This window comes from Spermophilus citellus (genome assembly GCF_964194105.1).
Source record: "Spermophilus citellus genome assembly, chromosome: 13".
Classification (NCBI taxonomy): Eukaryota; Metazoa; Chordata; class Mammalia; order Rodentia; family Sciuridae; genus Spermophilus; species Spermophilus citellus.
Genome location: NC_138193.1, coordinates 98928238 through 98951247, shown reverse-complemented (window position 1 = coordinate 98951247; position 23010 = coordinate 98928238).

The window sequence follows — 23010 nt, the reverse complement described above, 5'->3', positions numbered from 1 at the left end:
GGGATCTTTTCTAGAGATTTTCTCTTTTCCTAACTCCTTGTACACACTCACACCTAAAAACTCCATTGTTTTTACTTTAGAAAAACAGGTCAAGCCTTCTCAATCCCGATACCACTCTTGGATTTATTCACGCAACATGAGTAGAGGACAATAGAAACCATAAATTGTAAAGATTAACTATAATATTAGTATTTACCAGTTAACTATGAATTCGTTAACTCTGAAATTACAATGATGCGAACTAAAAAGTAAAACATACGTATGGCTTATGAAGATTCCACAAATTGGGCAGTCAGCATTCTTCTTAACATCCTTAGCCACACACTGATGTACCTTCTGACAAGATTGTGTATGTTTAAACACTTCTGCAAAAATATGCTCAACATTGATAACTGTAGCTGTTTCTTAAAATGAAAGAAAGCTTGCTTTCCATAACCTTTTATACTGCTTGAAATTCTCACCCTGAGCATGCATTTCCTTTTAACAAATAAGGCAATTCACTGACTAATTTTTTTAAGTTGTTTTTGTTAAAAAGGCTGCAAAATTCAGTTCCTCAAATTAAAGGGCATTTTGTTTGTTTTGTTTTTGTTTTTTTGGCCTGAGGATCTAAAAATGGCTTAATCTCATCCCTCTCCTTAACTTGCCCCCAACTTGTGTTTCCAACTCATAAGCACAGAACATCTTTTATTTATAGATTTCCATGTATAGATCTTGTATACTTTTCTGTATTTATACCTAAGCATTTAATTTTGGAGTGTTACTACAAATGATTTTTAAAATTTCAATTATTCATTGCTGATATATAAAAAAGCATATGACTCGTGTTGTGACTTTGGTACATTCACTTCTTAGCCAGAAGGTTTCAGTTTGGTTTTCAACTCTTTGCAGAACTCTCTTCATAGGGAATCATGTCATCTGTGAACAAAGACAGTTCTCTCTTTTTCTGCCCAGGATATAGAACTTTATTTCCTTTTCTTGTCTCACTGCACTAGCTAATACTTCAATACAAAGTTAAATAGAGATAAGCCTGGACAGACATTCTTGACTTGTTCTCATTTGGTATGGAAAACATCCTGTTTCTCACTGTCACATTATAATGTCTACTGGAGGATTTTTGTAGTTATTCTTCATCCAATTAAAGTTTTTCTTTAATACCAGTTTAGTGACAGGTTATATCATGAATGATTGTCAAGTTGATCAAGTGCTTTTTGCATACCCATTTATATTATCATATGATTTTTCTTCATCTTTCAATGTATTGGATGACATCAATTACTTTTCCAGTGTTGAACCACCTGGGGTTTCCCTTTTTTAATAATCCCTTCATCTGGTTTGTTATTTGGGTAATGCTGGCCTCATAGAACGAGTTAGAAGTGTTTCTTCTGCTTTTCTGATGAGGTTGTGGGAAACTAGTACAATTTCAATGTTAAGCACTTGGTAGAATCATCCTGTGAAACTGTCTGGGCCTGATGCTTTCTTTTATTTTTGAAACAGTATTAATTTTTTAATAGATACAGAATTATTTATATTATCTATTTATCTTTCTGAGACCTTGATTTGTGGGCATAGTGTTCTACATGTATTGATTTATTATTCTTTTAATGTTGATAGAATCACCCTGTTTTATTTCTGATTTTGATGACTTGCCCCACCTTTCTTTTTCAACCCAACTACATGTTCTATCAATCTTATTGATATTTTCAAGGATCCAGGTTTTAGTTTGGTTTTTTGCTATTGTTCTCCTGTCATCAATTCTATTGATTTCTACCCTAATTTTTACTAATTGTTTTAGCCTCTGACTGCTCTTTTTTTCTCTAGTTTCCTAAGGTCAAGACCTAGATTATTGATTTAAGATTGTTATTCTTTTCTAGCAGAAGCATTGGATGCTAGAAACTTCCCTCCAGGCACTGCTGTCACCAAATCCTACGAATTTTGGTAAAGTTGATTTTGTTTTTCATTTAGTTCAAAGCAGTTTTTAATTTCTCTTGAGACTTCTTCACTCATGGGTTATTTATGAGTATTTTGTTTAGTTTCCAAATGTATTTTCCAGCTTTTTTTTGTTATTGATTTCTAGTTTAATTTCATTGTGATCTAAGCACATACTTGGTCAGAGTTTTGTTATTCTAAACTTGTGAAGGTACTTCTGAGAACTCAGAACATAGTCTATCTGAGAAATGTTCCACGTGAATTTGAGAAAAACGTGTATAATATTGTTATTGGATGGGCTCTTTTATAAATGTCAGTTTGATCAAGTTGATGGTGCTGTTCAGGTCTATTATATCCTATTAATTTTTAGCCTGCTTGATCTTTCTTTTTTTATTTATATATGACTGCAGAATGCATTACAATTTTTATTAAATATATAGAGCCCAATTTTTCATATCTCTGGTTGTATGTATAGTATATGCACATCAATTTGTGTCTTCATAACTGTACTTTGGATAATAATGATCATTGCACCCACCATCATTAATTATCCCATACCCCTTCCCTTCCCCTCCAACCCCTCTGCCCTATCTAGAGTTTGTCTATTCCTCTCATGTTCCCTTCTCTCTACCCAACTATGAGTCAGTCACCTTATATCATTTGCCATTTTTTTTTGGATTAGCTAACTTCACTTAGCATTATCTTCTCCAACGTCATCCATTTATCTGCAAATGCCATGATTTTATTATCTTTTATTGCTGAGTAATATTCCATTGTGTATATATGCCACATTTTTTATCCATTTATTAATTGAAGGGCATCTAGGTTGGTTCCACAGCTATTTAGCTATTGTGATTTATGCTGCTATAAACATTGATGTGGCTCTGTCCCTATGGTATGCTGTTTTTAAGTCCTTTGGGTATAGACCGAGGAGAGGGACAGTTGGGTCAAATGGTGGTTCCATTCCAAATTTTCCAAGAAATCTCCATGCTGCTTTCCATATTGGCTGTACCAATTTGCAGTACCATCATCAATGGATGAGTGTGCATTTTTCCCCATATCCTTGCCAACACTTATTGTTGTTTGTATGCATAATAGCTGGCATTCTGACTGCAGTGAGATGAAATCTTCAACAAATACATGAAAAAATGTTCATCATCACTAGCAATTAGAGAAATGCAAATCAAAACCTGCTTGATCTTTCAATAAGACCGAAAAAGAGTGGTCAAGTCTCCAATTTTCATAATTAATTTGTCCATTTCTGCTTAAAATTCTACAAGTTTTGCCTCATGTATGTTGCACTCTTTTGTTAGTTGCAATATGATTATTACATCTTCTTGCAGAATTCACTCTTTAATCATTATATACTGTCCCTTATCATTCCCAACAATTCTACTTGCTCTGTAGTCCGATTTGAAATCGCTATTGTTATTACAGCTGTCTTTTGGTTAATATTGACATAGTATATCTTTTCCATCCCTTTACTATTATATTGGCTCTTTTAGGTTATGCATAATATTTTGGCATAAATGTAAAAGCATGGAAAATAATTTGCTCTAATTTATTCCCCAGTACTTTCCGCTTTCCTTTCCATCTCCCTCCCCGGCCTTCCCTCTACTACTAATCTTTCTGCTATTTACTTAGTTTATTTTTAATTAGTGCCTTGTGAATGTACATAATAGTGAGATTGACTGTGGAATATTCATATATGTACATAGGAAAGTTAGGTGAAACTCATTCCACTATGCTTCCCTTATCCCAACCCTCGTCCCTCCCCATCAATATCCTTCATCTAGTCCACCCATCTTTCTTCTATTTTAATGGAATTCCATTCCACCCCCAATCATGCACTTTTTTCCTTACTTTCTCCCTGCCTTATATTGGACTAGCTTCTGCATATCAGAGTAAACATTTGACATTTGATGTTTTGGATCTGGTTTATTTCATTTAGCATGATAGTCTATAGTTCCACTCATTTACCAGCAAATGCCATAATTTCATTATTATTTATGACTGAGTAATACTCCATTATGCACATATACTATATTTTCTTTATCCGTTCATCTTTTGAAGGGCACGTAGGTTGGTTCCAAAGCTTGGCTATTGAGAATGAAATTTCTATGAATACTGATGTGACTGTATCCCTATAGTATGCTGATTTTATATCCTTTGGCATACATACCAAGCAGTGGGATAGCTGGGTCATATGGTGGCTCCATTCCTAGTTTGCTGAGGAATCTCTGCTTTCCAGAGTGCTTGCACTCATTTGCAGTCCCACCAACAATGTATGAGTGCATCTATTCCCTGAAATCCTCACCAACATCCTTACCAACACATTATTTATATACTTAATAATTACCATTATGACTAGAGATGAAATCTCAATGTAGTTTTGATTTGCATTTCTCTAGTTGCTACAGGTGTTACATATTTTTTTACATATTTGTTGACTGTATTTCTTCTTTTGAGAAGTGTCTGATTAGTTGTTTTTGCTCATTTAATAATTGGATTATTTGTTTTTTCAGTGTTAAAGTTTGAGTTTTTTATATATTCTGGATAATAATGCTCTGTAAGATCTCACACACTTTAGGCTCTCTCTTCCTGCTCATTTCCTTTGCTGGAAACTATCATAGTAATTATATTGAAAAGGGCTTTCTTACAAATATATTTGAGTGGGGTTTTTTGTTGTTGCTGTTGTTTTGATTTTTTTTTTTTTGGCAGTCTGACAAGCTCTGTCATTAGATTTGTATGTTTGGACTACTGACACTTAACGTGATTATTGATACCATTGAATTAATATCTACCATCTTTGTAACTGTTTCTATTCATTACACTTGTTCTTTATTTTTTGTCCCCTCTTTCTGTGACTTTTCTGATTTTAATAAAATGTATTACGTGATTCAAGTCTATCTTCTTTCTTTGTAGATCAATTATTCTTTTTAAAAAATTAGTAGTTGCCCTAGAGTTCAAGGGGCACATCTTTAATCCTACTTTCAAATAACAGTGTACTGCTTCACATTCAGTAGAGGTGCTTTATAACAGTATTTTCTGTTCCTCGTTCTTGTCTCTTGTAACATCACTGTTATTTACTTCGTTTATCCAGAAGCCATAAACTCAGCATGTAGTTACCTTTAAGATCAATTAAGAATCAGACATAAAGAATTTTATGGGTTTCTGTCCTAGATAATGTTTCTTACCCTTGAACAACTTCTTTTAACTTTTTTCTTGTCTGGCAGAGAAGCTCTACCAATGATAATTTCTCTCAGATTTATTTTCCTAAGTCTTTATTTCTTCTTCAATTTTGAAGGATAATTTCCCTGGATTTAGAATTGTAGATTGGTATTTCTTCTTTCGACATTTGATCTCCACTCTCTTTTTGCTTGTGTAGTTCTGACAAGAAGTCTGCCATAGCCTTAGCCACATTCTTTTATAAATACGGGGACATTTTCTTTCCTCTGACTTCTTTCAAGATTTTTCTACCTCTTTGGTTCTCTATAGTTTAAATATATATCCATGTGTAGAATTTTTTTTTTATTTCTCCTGCTTGATATTATATGGGATTCATGTGTTTGTAGTTCAGTATCTTGGTCACTTCAAATATTTATTTAGCTTCATTCTCATTCTCCTCTTTCTGGTATTCTAGTTAGGTCCATGTTCACCTTTTGAAATTGGTCCTTGGTTTTGGATATCTGCTCTGTTTTTTTAATTCTTTTTTCTCTTTGCATTTCAGGTCGGAAATTTTCTATTGATATATTTCAAGCTCACTGATTCTTACCTTGGTTGCATCCAGTCTACTTATGAGCCCACAGAGGCCATTCTTCATTTGCATTACAGTATTTTTGATTTACACTTCCCTTTGATTCTTAATGTGTCCACTTCTCTGTTCTTACATGTTATCTGATACTGCTGTACTTGCTCTGATGCTAATTTTGTCTCTTTCTATTTTTTCTTTGATTTTCAGCATGTCTTGTAGTGTTTAGTAAAGTCAGGAATGACCATGTAGGACAATAGTACCAGAGGTAAACTGGCTTTTAATTTGAGGTTATGCGCTAACCTGGCTAGAAGTTAAACCCTATTGTTTAATGTTTGTTCTATCTATAGATAATGGAGACCTCAAATCCCACCTTGTTTTCGTCTCCCCTCTTGTCTTCTGGGTTTTCCATCTGTTCTGTCTTGGATGGAGTCTGCATCTTGCTCTTTCAGCTATAATCCAATGTTATATTGGAGCCCTGTTAGTTTAATAATAAGATACGAAGGAATAATATTATGACTAAATCTCAGGATTTGGGTAAGTCTGTGTCCCTTGGTGGTGACATTCATAGCTGTTTTTAACCTTTTTTCCTCCCTGGTAAGACAAGAAGTCTAGTGGCTCTGAAGTCAAATAAATGCTCTCCATCCAGATGAGATAAGTCACTGTGTAAGTCTTTATCCCTGGAAAAGAGCCTGTTTTATGGAGGATACTTTGGATTGATTTCATAATGGCAACTTTCCATCTCCACCTGCCAGAGTCATGAGATCTCTCTTGATTCTTCACTGTGAGAACTTGTTTGGGTTCATAGAAGTAAAACCCATAGAAATATAGGACACCCCCTAAGACTGTGGGTTTTCAGTTTTACACTAGTCTACAGTCAACCTCCATAAATTCATCATATTTACCACTTGTATGACTTTTACCCAGATAAGCAGGTTTCAGCTGGGATTTTTTTCTCCAAAGTGATGGTTTACTCTGCAACCTCATTTTCTGAGAAGTCTAAGAAAAGTTGCTGATTTTCCATTTATTCACCTTTCCTCTTGTTGTAAGTATATACATGACAATTTTCAAGATTTTTATGTATCAGAGCTGATGTTGGCTTCAATATTCTCATCTCACAATGGAAAAGACTGTTTCAAGGGCTTCCAAGGCAATGACATCATACAGGGACAAGGATTCTTGGGGTGTCATGAGCCAGGACATGCTATGTCATCTGTGACCTTGTCTTTCATTTCATCCAAGTTGATTATGTTTCCATTCCACTCAATCATCATCCTATAGTTTTAGGCATCCTTGACTGTGAGGGTTTCTGAATCAAGCTGTATCAATACTAGATAACGGATTTCTTTGGGTCTCTATAGGCTTAACATTTCACCGGTACTGCACTCTCAGAGTAGAATCTGCCTCAAAGACGTCAGGCTCATTTGGGGAATAATAAGCATATATGGGTCAGATGCATCATAGTTATAGGATTAAAGGTACAAGACTCTGAGACCACCAAGACCACAGAAACAACACTTTAAATTTCAGAACTGAGGCAGAATGTGAGATAAAGAAAGAAGAGTATTGAGGAGTCTATGACCTACCATATCCAGGGATAGTTCCTCCTCCTTTGGTATTCCAAATAAAATTCCAGATAGCCTGTTTGCTCACTCCCCTCCCTGTTCAAAAATTATGATACCACTATCATAATTTTATAATTATACCAAACATGTAAGGAACACAAGAACTTATGCTTTTCAATTCTCCATGCAAGGCAAGAATCTTTTCATATGCAGTGACACTATTAACATAGTATCTAGATTTACTGTTAGTCAAGTCTTATTTCCCATCTTCCTGATCTCATTGTTCAAGATTTCACATCCCCAAAGAATCTTTTAAAATTCTCCAATGGAGATTCACCTGAAAGTTTCATTAACTTGAATTATTTACTATTCACTTAACCATGAGCTAGATAAACTGACATCTACCTCACCTTTGCTGTGATCTTTCCGCCACTCTCAAACCATGTGGTAAGAAACCATTCAGCAAAGCTACCCTACCTTTGAAATAAGAGATGTCAACCCCGGTGCCAAATGTGTGAGCAAAGTTCAAAGATTTATGCTATCTTTTAAAATTCAGCCAATTCCTGTGCACAAGAAAAAATCAATTGTTGGACCAGCTTTGTTCTTGAAAAAAAAATCAATCATGGTTCTTGCCAATGATCCCATTACCCTCTGGATGCCGGGGTCCCTCCTCCACATCCCCCATTGCGTGTTGACATTAGCTGTATTGAACTGCATTTCCATAAGGCTTCTGTCTTGGTTCAAGATTAAACCACCTTTTACTCCCCCTTCTCTTCTTAGCATCCTTAGATCCCTATTAGTTTTCCCCAAAATAACTGTAAGTGTGTGAACTAATTAGCTTAGAGAGCACAAGCTCCCTTAATGCCTTCGGAATCCTGCCATCCAATACTGACTTCTCTATGTTCTGAGCTGCAAAATAGCCCCTCACTTGGTTTTGGTTCAATTATTCTTCAAGGTCATCCTGGTGCCACTCCTGTCCATGTTTCTTTTCTTCTCTGCTTCTGTTTTTAAGAGGATTTTTAAATAGGTTCGGCAGCTCAGCCATTTTTGAGTCATTACTAGCTTCAATCCCTTTTGCACTTATTACTTGGCCTATTTTGTTTCTCCAGCCTCTCCTCTTTCTCTGCTATATTTGCAAGAGTGTTTCTGGCTCTCTCTAACCCTTTTCCAGGTTGGAATTGTTCTGTTTGGGTGGTGTGTATCTTTTCCCTATAATTTGAACTGATGGAGCTTGGCCTTGATTTCGGAATTGGACCTTCCCCTCACCAGATCTTAACAGAGGTGTATCTTTTCTTTCTGCTTCTGATTGATCCTTTGGGAACCAGACTGAATGATCCCTGGATCTAGAAAGGAAGAAGCCTCAAGGAAACAGCTCCCCCACCCCACGGTTGTTCGACAGCACCCGAGTCTTCAGGATTTCCAGTCTACTTACTGATTTATTTTTGTTTTCAACCTTGGCAGAAATTAGAATCCCCAGGTGAGAATAATAAAACAAATACAAAAATTATCATGATAATGACACCTCCCACCAGAGAGCACTGAAAGCTTTTCAAACATTTTCCTATAAATTACCCAATTCAGAAGACATTGCATAACAGGTTTTTTATCCCTGCTTTCTTCTACTTATTATTCTAATTATTTTCTATTTTCTTCCAAACTCCTATTGTAATTTCTCTTTCCCACTCACTTTGCATGATCAAGCATCACCTTAAAGAATCACAGAAGACACTTCAAAATGGATTGAAACCAGAGGGTTTTGAACTTTTTGAAGTAACAAAACACAAAGCTCATACCAAAGCCAGTGTTCACATCCTGCAAGGAATGTGGAGGGATAATCAGTCAGAAAACCTCACAAGCAGAACATACCGAACAGAAACTAGAGTAGTACTACAACTCAGAGGCACACAGAGATCCACACCATCACTCAGAAATTCCAACATCAATCTCAGGACAGCCACGCATCCCAGACAAAGTTCTAGAAAACAGAGGAGCTTTTTAGAAGTTCGACCACAGGATAAGCAGGAGATACGCAAATCACACTTTCTGTATTCAAACCTCAACTTCCCCCCATGAAAGTTTATGCAAATTTGGACAAGTTTCATAACCAATTAACCAATCTGTGCTTCAGATTCTTCATCTGTACAATGGGAAGAACATTAGCACTTACTCGCACAGAGTTGTCATAAGGATGAAATGAGTTAATCATTGTAAATTGTAAGTTCTATTCAGGTGTTAACTGCTGATATTGTTATTATTATTATATTATTATAACTAGCATCTGAAATACCAGAATTTTTCATGAGTTTCTGGAGAGACAGAAGAAAATCTATGAGACTAAAGCAAACATGCAAATAAAAGAGAAGTTTTGGAGGCAGAAAATTGATGATCTAAAATTTCTACTAGGCGAATATTGATAGCTAATTGTAAGAAATGAGGACAGTGCTGGGAAATGGAGTATTTCTTTTACCTTGAGTAAGTAAGTCTAAAGTACGGTCACCATGAAGTCCAAAATCATTCCAGCAATCAACAGAGAACACCAGCATCTTCAACAACATGAAGAAAAAAACAATAAAGATAAGTCTTTATGCTACCATACTCCAAAAACAATAGAAAAGGAAATTCTAGTCACATCAATTTTTTAATGCTAATTTCTACCTGCTCTTCTTCTAGTCCATTATTTATGAGAAAATGTGAATGCCCCTGTCCCTTCAAGAGAATTCCCCCAGCAACAGAGATGAAGTATGCCAGAGCTAGGGTTCCTATTATTGGGCAGAGGTAGAATAAATCCTGGTCTGGTGTTTAAGCAATAATATCCACGCTTTTAGGTATAAAGATTTTTGTCTAAAAAAGAAGAAGCACAGCCTCTATGATGTGATAATAACATAGAGAACCAAATATTTGGCCCTTCAAATTCCCCAGTCTTCATTTTCAACCTGGCTAGAAAGGGAGATTGAAGCCACATTCACAGAAATGTCATATTTATCGGTGGTGATAAATTTGGCAGAGTCTGGAGGACTCATCTGCACTTACTTTAGCAGCAAAGGCTCAGCAAATGGGCAATTGCTTCCCCAACATGAAAAAAGCATCCTAGAGCTGAGCAATTGATTGAAAAAAATGAGACAAGCCTACCAAAGATGAGAACTCTGGGAGATCATTCAGGTTCATAGAAAGAATCCAAGCATGGCTAAGAAAGGCAAGCCAACTTGTACAATGAAAGGAACTGAGTGAAGACTGCAGACTACAATACAGGGAGCAGGGCTCATGGTGAAGTTATTATTTTTTCCCATCACATAGAAGATTGGGATCAAACTGCTTATCTCAGAATTCTACTGGTCTACAAATCCATCTCTGAAGCTTTGGTTTTAGTTCTATTTTTCTAAAGCTCAAGAAAACTCACTGTTTGTTGGGGAGCAAAAAGAGAAAAAAAAAGATTCAAACTATTTTATTCCAATCCACTGAGAAATTAGATTTCTGAAAATATTTCAATTAGGTTTATATCTCTGCGACCCTTCATCCCAAGCAACAAAATCAAGGAGCTATGAGTTATATGTCTGCCAAACAAGCTAAGGAAGCCTCTTAATAAGACCAAGAAAGACTGATCCCTTGGTAAGGCAGGTAGGGAGGGCAATGTACATGTTGTTGGGTGGTTTAAAGAGTTTTTTAGAATGTTTGGCTTCTGCAGATGCAAACCACACTGTGAGTGGCTCTACTGCATACCCCATTTGGTAGACCAGTTGATCTAACATCTACCTCAATTCTACACTAACTTGGCCAGGGCACGTGGCCCACCTAAGCTCTGCAAATGTGAAGGTTTGTTGACAATACTATTTTTTTCCTTGTTTATTATTATGTGTTGACATCCAGATAGATTCTCAGGCAGGTCCTGAAGACTTCAGATTTTCACAATATTACAATTTCAGCAGACTGAATGTTAAAAATGGAAATTGGACAGACTGTTATCAACTTTAATCGACCATTAGAGCATCGGAGCCTGAAGGCACAGTATTTAACGGTTGGAATGGGGTGGTCAAGTAAAATGCTGTCTCTTTCATTTGGAATCTGGGAATAAAGCCAACCCAGATAAAAAGGGAAAAAAGCCATTACTCTGACAGCTGTGGCAGAGCAGGAGGATTGGTGTTACAAGGAGGCCAAGATGCAAATATCGCAGTACACTTGGGTAAGGCTTGTGGACTGAATTCTGGTTTGCAGATTTTTGTACATAATGGACATAAATAAGCCAAGGAATGAGATACTGACCTTGCAGGATGAAGGCTATAATCTAATATCAGAAATGGGTCCTGTGACATCATATTGCATTGCTGGACATGGCCTCAATATGTCATCACCTTTCTGTGTAGCCATCGCTGTCTTCCAGGACAGGCAAATCATTTGCTGCCTTGGTTAGGCTTCTCTGCTTCAGCCCCTGGGCAAGGTACACTGTGAATGCTGCAGAGAATGATTCCGGAATTAAGGTTTTTAATTACATCTGACATTAGTGAGCTTTCACCTGTTGGCAGCCATCTTGTTAGAACCACCCAGGGGAGAAAAGTTGTCTTACTGGAAGTTAAGGCTCCTTTTTCCTTGGTGCCTCTTTCAGCCACAGCACAGATTCCTTCCCAACACCATTTACTCTGTTAGTGTAATTTTGCACATTATGAACTTTCAGAATGTTAAACCAAGCACAGTTTTTTTTTCTTTTAAACAAAATATATTGTTTATGTAAAGAGTCTAATGGCCCATAGCAATCCAATTTACATGTAAAGTACAAGATTTCATATTGAATCAGTTTTATTACCTCACATATGAAAGATATCGAGCAGTGGTAGGTATATTGTATTTGTATCAGAAAAATACAAGGGCAGATTTATTGGGCTGGTGCTTAATAATATTAGAATCGATTATCCAGATGAGAGACGAGACATATGTTCATTCACTGTGGGAGGAAAGATTATTTCCACCATGTCACTGTTGTCCAATGAACCCTTCCCACTCTTCACTCAATGAAATATCCATAGTTAAAGGGTTAATAAGGCTTCCCAAAGTGATAACATTAACTCTCTATCAGCAGCCAGGGAATAATTGATACCATTTAAAATTTATTAAGCACATTTGGTTTGCTGGGCATTATACCAAACCCATAAAACATAAGATATTTCATCACTAGTTGCTTTGTGTGCTGTGTTGATTCACTTGACCTCTCAGAAGTTGAATTTAATCTTTTCCATATTTTCTACATTAGAGAAATCTCAAACCTATTTTTCTTTATATTTTAGTTTTTCTTCCTATAAATTCCAATCACTAGATGTTCTCTTCGCAAAGTAATCTGCTCTTATAAACTATCTCCGATATTTTAGGAGTGGCTCATCATTTTTTAAAAATTATTTGGAAGGCTATTCCATAAGCACTGGCATTGATTTGGAGGAGCTAACCCTTTGGAATGTTGGTGGTCAGACACTTGATGACCCCTTTCTTTTTACCACAGTAAGTTTTCACTGGATATGATGGGGATAAGGGATAGTCTTGATTTAACAAAAACAGAAAGAAGGAGGCAAAGCTATAAGGGCCACGTGATCATTTGAAATGGGACTAATGCCAAAGTAAATTTGCTTATAATATTCTGCAGGAATTTTTGTCACATTTTTGGATAAGAGATTTTTGCTTTATGATTTTTTGCTTCTAAACATTTTTTTTATCTTTTCAAGAATGGAAAAATTTACTTTTCCACTCTTTTTTTCTTGGAAAAAAAGAGGGTCCCTAGCTGTCTGTGAATCCTTTGATGTGATTTTGCTTTGGGATTTAGTTAGAAAGCACACACTTTCCATGGCCTCCCACCTTCTACACATGCAGGCAAAAACTACATTTGTATTTGTATCAGAAAAATACAAGGGCAGATTCAAACACTACATTTCAAGTGAACAAAACTAGATGTAACAGCTAAACTCTTCTTGCAAGGAAATGAAAACAGATTCGTAAAGGCCATTCCACAGTGTGGTTCTTGCCTACACCCCAAAGACAAATCACCTATACTCACCCTAGAGAGAAAATGTGCCTGTGATGTGTGAGTGTGCTTAAGTGTACTAGAGTGTGTGTGTATGTGCGTGCGCATGTGCATATCCAAGTGTATATGTGGGCCCTGCACAGTATGGCCTGCGATGTGGATCAGATATAAAATCACTCTACTGTGGACATTGTTTTGCCCTAGTCCTGTCTTTCTTTAGCAGGAAAAGAATGCTGAGCCAAAATACTGAGCTGATGTATATTTCCTACAGAAGCTGATGTATATTTCCTACAGAAGCTCTCTCTTCCCCTTTCTTGTAATCCATGTTCATCATGTAATCTATGCTCTTCAGAGACAAGCATTCTAATAGAGGAAGATCCACATTTCATTCAGCTCATAAACTGACTTCCAGAGGCCTTCCTCATGTCTACGCCAAGAAGTTCTATTTTTAATGTGTTACAGTTTCTATTCTTAATATGTTAGCTGCAACCTCTTCCACCATCCCTTCATAAGCAAGCATCCATGGTACCTTGTTCATCAGAAAACTAAACAACTCAGAAATTGGTGTTCCTTTGTCATTCCAATCTGATTCATGATTTTTCATGGCTCACTGCTAATGTTTAAACCAATGATCGAGCATTTGTAGGGGAAACCAAGACATAGGAAACATATTCTGCTTCTCATGGAATTCACAGACTCTTCAAGGAGGTAAGTTTTATATGTGATGTAATTAGAAAGGAACACAGTATGTATGTAATTAAAACATCAAACAGTGAGTCTCTTAAGGTTCAGGGAAACATACATTCCATTATATTCACCGTACCCCATCACCAAGTGGAAAGTACATTAACATATTCTTAAAATATTTTCAAGGGTAATTGAAATAATAAGAGTTACCCTTTCCTCGTCTGTATGCAGAAAAGTCAAGTAAGCACATCATGTTGGTACTTCATAATTCCACTTACTTAATGAAGCAAAAGAAAAACATCAATATAGTCACCATTTTTATTTTAATCCAATTGTGTAGGTTTCCAATTTGCTTTCTTAATATAAAATGCATTTTTCTTAAAGAAAAGTGTTACATATGTGGTAATTATTACCCATTCTATTTCAGTTTTTAAAATACACCTGACAAGCCCACATTAGCTATTAGGAGAAACTCTTAAAAGCAAACCTTCCAAGGTAATCCCCAGACCCTCAGCCTGCCAGTTCAGGCCATTTCATTTACTAATCTCCTATTTGTCTTCCATTCTCTTCGATACCAAACTTGGTTTCAACACACGATCAAGTTCCTGGGATTGGCCTCATTACCCCTTCAGAACATGACTTCCTATATCTGCTCCACATGGGGAAAGACCTTCCCTTCTCCCCACCGTGTCTGAACCTAGACACTCCTGCCAGACCCCAGGGCAGGATCATTGTAAGGATGAAGGTGTAACTGTAAAAGTCAGTGTGCTGGAAGGGCCTGGGATTCTCTCTGGCTAGAGAACTTTGCTCATGTCAGACCCATTTCATAAAACATCGGTTTATCATCTGCCTACCGCCAAACCACTGCTGGTGAGTGAGCTCTTCAAAGTATGGCACCAGAACTTCCTTGTGTCTTCATGCTAGCACAATGCCTGAGAAAATAACATAAAAACGATTAATTAATTAATTAATCCAGGCTGTAAGATTAATTAACTCCTCCAAACAAAACTTGCATTTCTTCAGGGGTCTCAACTAGAGTTGAGAAAGAGAGCAATCTAATTGAATTAATTCACTCAAAGGCATAAATTATTAAAAATACAGCAGTCTGAAGTAAAACTTGGCGATGGTATTTTTGAAAGTCTCCCCAGGGAGGTTTTCACAAGAGGCCTGGCTTGAGAACTCCTGGCATAAGAAGCCCTCTGAACTGCTTCTGCTGCACCCTGCCATCATCCACCCATGCACACGGGCCTCTGGCTGATCACAGCTGGGGCTTTGTCACGCATACCCTGCTTTCCCACATTCCACATCTCTCCCACCACACTTGCAGAAACCTGAAGTAAGGGACAGTGTTGGTTACTGTTGCCCCAAGATCTTCCCATCGTGCTTCATAGCTGCCTCCTGAATTCAATGACTTTGTTTCTTGGAAGTGGGCAGCAAACATTGCTTCATTTTGATCAAGAACTAAATCACCAACGTAAAATACCACCTCTCCATGAGGAAACTAACTCCAAAGATATTTTGGCAATTAAGGGAACTTTTATGTATCTAAACATAAAGAAAATACAGAGGTTAAGCTCTTAAGATTCATCTGCAGCAGACCATCAGAGTGGCAGGTAGAATGTGGGGTTGGGGTTGGTTTACCTTATTATAGTCGCTGGGACTATGAGTGAGAATCATAACTCCTGACACTTCTTCCCGATGTATCTACATTCTCTGGCATAAAATAATCTCACAATTTGGAAATGACTTAGTACATACTAATTGCAGAGCTGAGGTTTCCTGCTGAAGGCTTCAAACCTGATTCATCCTGTTGCAAGTTCTCAGTGACCAAGCAGAGTGAGTTCAGGGCAGTTTTCTAATACATAATAATGGATGTTTACCATGAAATCACCATAATTATATTCTCTGATGATGAATCTTCTATACTCATGAAATATGTAGAGCTTGTTCCTTTAAGATGATCTTAAACACCCCCTCAGCTTGTCTCCACATACATGCCTAGTCTGAGAAATTTTGACATAGCAAAGGGAACAAAGGTGGGGGACTTATCAGATTAATTAATACACGAGAGGAAAGAGATATATGTGATTAAACTAACTTTCCAGGTTCATCATAAATATTTTATCCATCTATGTGACTCTGCAATTCTGTTTTTGTCACTTAGAAAAAGGTCCTCGATGTCAGACTTGAAACTTTATAAGAATGAAAACAGGACACAAGAATTCTTACAGCCAGAGCCGCAGCTGGGGAGAGTGAAGAGAGACGGGTAGAGCATTAGTCAATGGATCACAATTCCAGGAAGACAAGAAAGACCCACCATCACTGAATGCTGGGGCAGAGTCTGATTCCCTTTGGGCAGTGTATTGTAGGAAGCACAGGTTATATAATGGGCAGGCCACAGAGAAGTGGAGGGCCACGTTCCATCCCCAAACTCTCCTTTATATAAATCTCCACGGACTCTGGAAAGGTCCTGGGCTTTTCTCCTGTGGACCTTCCCTCTTCTTTTCTACACTCCGTCCCCTAGCCCTCCGCTATATATGTCTTCCCTTATCCCTTCTCTCTGTCTGGCCTCTACTAACAACCTTGGATATGAGGTTCCAGTTCCTTTCCTAAGGTCTACCCAACAACACTTGTTCAACCTTACATACGTCATTGGTAACCAGGAGCTTCTATCTAAGCAGGGTTAATTTCAAGAAGCAAGCTTCAACTACCCAAAGTAATGAAAAAGAAATTTTATTCTCCACTCACATCTTTCAAAGGACATCACAATGTTCCCAAATGCATAGTTTATAGATATGTCTGCTAAAATTCTTTTGTCGATTTCTTTCTCATTCAAGATACTCCAACAGCAGACTCTTCAATCTCTCCCTAGAAAATACCTCTTCTTCATCTGGCCCATGAGTCTGGCTTCCTTCCTTTATTTCAGAGGGGAGATTAGGGTAGCAAGAGCACGCTCTTTGGAGTTCTGGGGGAAGAGCAATGTCTGTGAATGTACCAATCTCGTGAATTTATATCTCATCATACACTCAAACCGTACGCATGTATTTGAGATATATTCCTGTGTACTGATCCTGTCTTTCCAAATAAAAGATGAATAATTCTTTAAGGAATGGACTATGCTTTGTTAGCTTTTGTGTTTTAGTGCAATGTCAGTTTTCAATAATAGTATGCAAAAATGGATGAAAAAAGTAAAATATATACAAATAAAAGTCATAGAGTAAACCTTATGTTTCATTAATTACTTCTGCAAATACAACACTCAGCTGTAATCTGCTGATGGTGATAAAATAGGAAGGGCTGAATGGGGCAGCAGTCTGGGGCTCACTCACAGGGGAGTCCCTGGTGTCACCGTCATGCTCCCCCCTCCCCTCTATTTCCCGTCAGTCCAAGCCAGCGTTGACGCAAGGTCATGGAATTGATGACAAGGCACTCAGATTCCTGGAACATTTTCACCTGAGACCAAAGGCTCAAAATCAAGTCTCTGAGCTGACAAATTGCTAAACACTGGAAACATCAACTTCTAAAAACACATAACAGAAAAGGTCTCAGGGATTGTTAATTCCACTCTTGGACACAGTCAAGAATTCCCTTCTAAGCATCTCCAACAAGAGCTGATGAACAAATTATCTAGAAACACCTCAGGATTCTGCAGCATAGCTCCACATATTAGAAAGTTCTCCCCTCAGGCCAATCAGACCACTCACCATGAAATTTCTGTCCACCAGTCCCAGTGTTTGCTGAAGTCGCACAGAAGTCCAAGTGCTACTTCATATGACCCATTAAGATAGTTGAAAACAATTCTTGGCTGTTCTGTGACTATTATTTCTTCCTTCAATTAAACTTCCTTTCCACAAGTTCTTCTTCATGTAGAATTTGGAATCTTCTTATGGTTAAGAACTGTGAAAAGTCTTAGATCTTACCTGCTTACAATCCAACAAGCTAACCTGCCACAATTCCATAGATGCTAGCCAGAGACAAAGGGTCAGAGACAAAGGATGTTATTACTCATGGCACTGAAGGACACATGAGTTCCATTTTATATCTGCTCCCCTTGCTCCCCATGTCTCAAGGGGGGTCAGGAGGAAGGCAGGCTGAGGTGAACACGGTACATACTGTGAGCTTACGTCATAGCTGACAAAACCTGAGCTCCAGAAACTTCCATTAGAGGTTAGAAAATTTTTCCAACATCTGCCCTGGAAGAGGAGATATCATTTTTATTATCCTAGTCCAGAAACCAATCTGCTCCCTTCACCCAGAATTATGCCTTATCTCTATCTTCCAAAGTTATTGCAACAATACAGCACCCTTAAAAAGTTGGTCTACAACAAAATTGTCACTGCCTCTTATTCAAAAGATGGGCACAAACCAGGAGACTCATGAAGAACCGTCTACCAACAGGCATCTGCTTGATTTCCTCGGCTCTTCCCAGACATCTAGGTTGAATAATCATGCACTGTTGTACCTTTCTGGGCTTGATTGGTACAGAGTATTAGAAGAACTGTCACCCTTCCAAGGTCTCACACTTGCCTTGACCAATTCAGTCAAAGATCACATAGCTAATTTGGAGACTATGATTTTCAGAGATACAGGAAATCTTTCATTAGATTGTATGACTTTGGATCTCTAGACTCAAAACAGTTTCTTTGCCAAGGGAAAATGACCTAGGAAAGAAACCACGGTCAGGAATTGCATGACTTGGAAATCTCTGCATTATCTTGGGTGGAAGGGCTTGGGGAGTGTGAAGGAGACAGGTTCAACTCAAATCTCAGTCTTTCACCCCCTATTGAGCTTTCAGTCAATGGAACCCTGAAGCCTTCTTGACCCGAACAGTCACTCAGCCTTTTCTCCTTCTGCTGTAAACTTGAACAGTTATGGGCTGGGGAATTAGCTCAGTTGGTAGAGTGCTTCCCTTGCATGCACAAGGCCCTGGGTTCAGTCCTCAGCACCACACACACCAAAAAAAGAAAAAAAGAAAAAAAAAAGACTTGGACAATTATCTACATTATCTCACGTATATATTTGAATTTACCAAAATGATATCTACATTTTACTAGATGTAACCTATCCTTTCAGTTCTTCACAACCTGTTCCATCCCTGGGTTTGTCATACAGCACGATCCCTACGCTCCAAAGACTGCATCAACTTTGCCTCACAGTTGTCTGTTTATTTTTCCTTCTCAATAACATCCTGAGAGGAACTCATCTCAAACACAGGAACTGAGGGTTGTATATGGGTGACATAAATTCATCCCCACAGACACATATAGGAATGTGTCCACTTGCACAGAGAGCAAAAGCACAGTGTTCGCACCCCTCCCAATGCACACCTGTACACATACCTTAGGACAACATTAAAATGGGCCCACAGCACCCAGCAGGCAGGAAGTCATCTGTGCTCAGTGCTGCCTGGTTAGAGCTGGGGATTCTGGCTGGAGCCAGGAAGGCAGTGTCCCCCAGTGAAGCACGAGGGGCATCTTCTCAAAGCGTACTGTTCTCATGGGGACCCGAGGTCAAAAAGCTCTGGAAAGACAGCAGGGCCAGGATGTGGAGCTCCTATTACAGGACGGCACTGCAGATGAATTTGCCATCAAGGGTCTTCTTGGATTCATTTCGTATTTCAGAAAACCCAGGCCCAGACCAGGCAAGGAGTCCATATCACAAGGTTGTAAATGCCCGGACCTGAGCCTGATTCTAGGCCGCCTGGCCCAGGCCCCAGCATTGTCCACGACAACGCTGCTCTGATCACAGCACCTTCCTGGCAAACTCCCAACCTGCATCACCCACACCCCAGCCGGCTACGCCCCCGCCACGCTGCTGCACACCCAGAGGGGAGAGTGACAGCTTGGGAAGCAGCCCCACTCCACTCCTGGGTCCTTCCCCAGAGACAGGGCAAAGTTGCCACCTGCCTGCGGTCTGCTCCCTCCTCCCCAGGGACAATACCAGGCGCCCATCGTTGTCCTTGAGCACCCCATCTCACTCTGCCCTCTTTCTACTTCGCTACCTTCTAACTCACCTGATTCGCTGTTCACCAGACGCTTATCAAAAGCCAGAAGGACGTCATAATAAAACAGCCCCTCAACAGAGCCTGAATAACTTCAAATCTTGGGCCCTCCCATTTCCAGTGGTATGATTTCGAGTAAGTTATTTTGCCTCTCTGAGCCTCAGAGGTCTAATCTGTAAAGTGGGCCTGACAGCAGTGTCTACCTGTAGTTCCTGCTGGGCGCTTTGAATGAGCTGGTAAATGAAAGGCACTCAGAACAGAGCCTGGTAGAGCAAGCCCAGGATTCAAGCTTCCCCTACCGGTGACGTTCGCAGTGTCCGCCAGACCGGTCAAGTGCGGCCCCTGCCTTAGCACCAACACGGGAGTCCATGTAAACACATAATTAGACAAATAATTAATTAGAGTTGAGATGACTCCTCTGAAGGAAAAGCACAAAGTGCAACGGGAGCATGTCCCAGAGGGGTCAGGATGAGACAGAGCCAGCGAGATCAGGGGCCAGCAAAGCGTCGCCTGGCTGGTGTTAATGAATAAAGGTTACGAGAACACAGCCTCACCCTTTCGTCAGTGGATTGTCTATGGCTGCTTTCACTCTAGAGCAGCAGAGATGAGAATTCTAGACAAAGACCTCAAAGCACACCAGCCAGAAACATTTATCCTCTGGCCCTTTAAGGAAAAGTTCCTTGCTGACCCCAAGTCAGTCAAACAGGGAAAGGAAGTCCCTACACACAGAAAACGCAGGAAGGTGGGTCTGGGGTCAAAGGAACTTGGAAAATGTGAGTCCTTCAGGCATGAGCTCCTCTACTTCCAAACCCATATCCAAAAGTGCATCTGTGTACGCCCCGGGCTTCATCTCTTCCCCGCAGCTCTGAGGAAAAGGCAAGTCCTCCCCCGTTCAAGACAGCACCCTCCGCCCTGCCCAGGACCCTCCCCTCTGAGAGCACTCCCTTCAGCTACTCTCCTCAATTTCCAGTCCACCCCCTCCTCTCACTCTGCCTTCAGGGTCATCATTTCGACATGCAATTCTGACCATGACCATGTGGCTTTCCTGCCTAAAACCCATCAGTGGCTCCCAATTGCTTATGGACAAGAATAACTTTTTAAAAAAATGTTTTTAATTTGTTCTTTTTATTTATTTGACATTTTTATATAAACATGGAGTATATCTTATTCTAATTAGGATCCCCATCTTGTGGTTGTACATAATGTGATGTGGAGATTCACTGTGGTGTATTCATATATGAATAAAGAAAATATGGTATATATACACAATGGAATATTACTCAGCCCTAAAAAGGGTGACTTTATGACATTTGCCAGTAAATGGATCTATCTAGAGACTACCATGCTAAGTGAAAATAAGCCAATCCCAGAAAACCAAAGGTTGATGGTCTCTCTGATATGTAGATACTAACACAGAACAAGCAGCAGAGGGGTGAATAAAAGTTCAGAGGATTAGACAAAGCAGAATGAAGGGAAGTGGAGGGACAAGAATAGGAAAGATAGTGGAATGAATCTGACATAATTTTCCTATGTTCATATAAAAAATACGAACTCTTAAACAAGGCACACAACGCTGTACACAAACTGCTCCTACTGCATCTCCAACTTTGTCCCCTACAGAGTAAGACTGTCTATCCTACTGTGACATTTTACTTTTCTTCTTGACCATCTGACTCCTTTGGATGCCCTTCCCTGTTTCACAAATTCCTCACCTCTGATTTGGGGGAAAGAAATATAAACCAGATGTTCACTTTCCCAGCCTCCCTTGAAACTGGGGCGTACATCTCTGGAGGTAACCTCAGCCTCCCCCAGTCAGAAACCTAAAGAGGTTCTGAATCTGAGACTAGAAGCTTGAAGAAGGGTGCACTGCCCAGAGTCCATTCTGCTGTGAGTAGAGCATCCCCCCAGGCTCTGGCGGCAGGGAAAGCCACTGTGACCAGCTAACAGGCAACGATACCTCCTCTAGGCTGCACAGCTCTGCCCTGCAGTTCTCATCATGGTTTCCAGGTCCATGGAATCAACTCCTAAAAGTTCTGTAAGCCTCTGTTCCTTAATAAATTCATTTTTCTGCTTAATCTAGCAGAGTTAATTTCAGTTTTCTGAACCTAAGAATCCAATATTCCTGTGAAGTCTTTTCTCACAACCTATTCCACCCAACAGGGAAAACCAGTCTCTCTTTCGTGCCCCGCTGTGCCCTAACGCACACACACAAACACACTATTTAAGAACCACAAGACATAGTGACATGTATCTCCATGCCCCCCTTTCTGTCACCCTCTCTACCACAGACTCATGCATTCATTCATCAAGCATAATGATGTTTCTACAGACTCCACCCTAGATCTTGGGAATACAGCAGAGAAAAAGATTCCTATTTCTTCTGGGCTTGTGTTTGAGAAGGGAGAAGCCCGTCTTGCTTGTCTTTGTCTCCAAGGGTAGACAAGTTCCGGACACAGAGAAGGCACTCAGGGCACGCTGACTGGGGGAGTGGATGAGTTAACGACTTTGTGTCCTGAGGCTTTATCCTGATTCTCTTCAGTTCAACAAAATGGTTAAGATCTCAGGGCCCTTGACCTTCATCCTGAGCCTGGCTTTCCCACCTGCACCATGGTGTGGAAGCCAGACAGACCCCATGATGCGCCCTGATCATGTTTGCCTTTTACTAAATCCCTGGCATCAGAATAACTATCCTTCCTTTTAAGCAGCATGAAGCTGAAAGATGATCAACTGTGTGTTCTTGTAATTAGAGTTGTTGGTGACCAAAGGCTTTTGATGTCCTTCTTTGTGTCCCCTCTTACCTAACTCAGGCTAGGACTTTGGAACATAGTAGGTAGTCAATAAACTGGGATTGAATTTGCCTTATTGGTGAGTGCCTATGCATATGTCCTCACAAACAGCACGTGAAGAGAGCCAGAGTTTCTAATTTTTGCAGAAAAATTCAGAACAGCCTCTGATTAGTGAGCTTGCTCCATTTCCCAAGAAATCATTTTAACCTTTAAACACAGAAGGTCAGCGTCTCCTCTCTCTGCTCATGCATAATTCCCTGCCCTCTGCTCTTCAGTGCTGCAGCTACCGCCTGAGA